A 1,637-nucleotide genomic window follows, 5' to 3' on the forward strand; every position below is an offset into this window, starting at 1 on the left:
TAATATCCTGATTGAAAAACTAATAAATTAAAGTTCTCTGGAAACTTTGAATTAATCATTTAACATATATATAAAGTTCAATAAAGTTCAATCTTGCATAGTTAAAATGATTGTGTCTTCACCCATAACTATAATGTTTAACGTAGATGATGTAATGTAGCATTTATTCTTCATAAACTTGCCCTTCACGTCCCATTTGGAGTAGTGAAAGCTGAAAGCTGCATAACTGGGCACTTAATTGTTAATTTGTTTTGGCCTTACTAGCAAATTAATAACATAGAAGATGGTTATTATTGTTTCATTGAGACATTGAGCTTCACATTGACTAACTGCAAGACATGTGAATGATTTAATAGTAGGAAAGCGATAGTGAGTTAGAAGGCCTTGATGATGCTGAGGATGAACACGAAAATGATTTAGAAGCGCCAGTAGTACCTGAAACTGTTTGTTAAGAAGCCTCGTGAACCTTCGTTGTCTACCAAGGAAACTGAAAACCAACTTTCAAAGAAGGAATTGAAGAAAAAAGAGCATGAGGAGCTTGAAGCTGTTTTAGCAAAGCTAGGATTGCAAAAAGAACCGGGAAGCCAGGCTGACTCCCATGGTAATATGATGTTTTTGATCTTGTGAAAGAAAAAAGAAAAAAGATGTTTTTGATCTTAGTTCTTAGTAACTGGCGCGTGATGTGAAAAATGATTATAACAACTTAGTTGAACTTGGGTATATAATTCACTTGGAATTGACTGTAGAGCATTATTATTTAGTATATATACTTTTATGAATTTAATTTTGATGCACTATCATTATAAAACAGTTTTATACGTGCATCTAATGACCGTAATATCACATCATGAAAAATAACTACTATTTACATTGATCGCATGAATTGTCATAAAAAAACGGGTATGATTGCACGACTATATAAAATATTTTACACTATCAGTGCATCAAAATTAAATCCATACTTTTATATTTCTATGTCAAAACTAAAGATATGGTATAACATTGAGTATTATACTGAGCAAAATTAAATTATTGTACGTGTTAAGTTGAGCAAAATTATCTTATTTAACTTAATATTTATAATATCTAAATAAAAAAAATCTAATTTTATATATATAATATTTATAATTATATATTTATTACATTTAATATTATATATTTATTTAAACGGTAATTAATAAATACAAATAAAAGCCAAAGGGAACAAGTCATGACTATCTTTAATCCCCAATTTTAGCACAAAATATTTTCGTATATAATTAAAAATTCATAGGATGAACTAGTACAAAGAAAGAAAAATGTAAGATAAGTGAATGATCACGTAAAAGCATCAAATGAACAAATTTCATTTTGCATCTTACTAAATTTTTGAATAAGACTTTTTAATTAAGAGCTCTTGCTTAAATGCATTTTATGTAAAAAAAAGTACAAACTTTTTAAATTACGAATAAATGCTTTTTAACGATAAATAATATAACAGACATAAACAAGTTACATACATTTTAAAAAAAAATGCATAGTTAACAAAGATATTTTTATTAGAATTAACTTAATTATAAAATAGTATGGAACATTACTCTCTTTCTTTCTTTTTTCTTTTTAATTTAGTTTGAAGAAATTGGTACTTGTATTAGTTC

The sequence above is a fragment of the Arachis duranensis genome, unplaced genomic scaffold (assembly GCF_000817695.3).
Source record: "Arachis duranensis cultivar V14167 unplaced genomic scaffold, aradu.V14167.gnm2.J7QH unplaced_Scaffold_96933, whole genome shotgun sequence".
Taxonomy (NCBI): Eukaryota; Viridiplantae; Streptophyta; class Magnoliopsida; order Fabales; family Fabaceae; genus Arachis; species Arachis duranensis.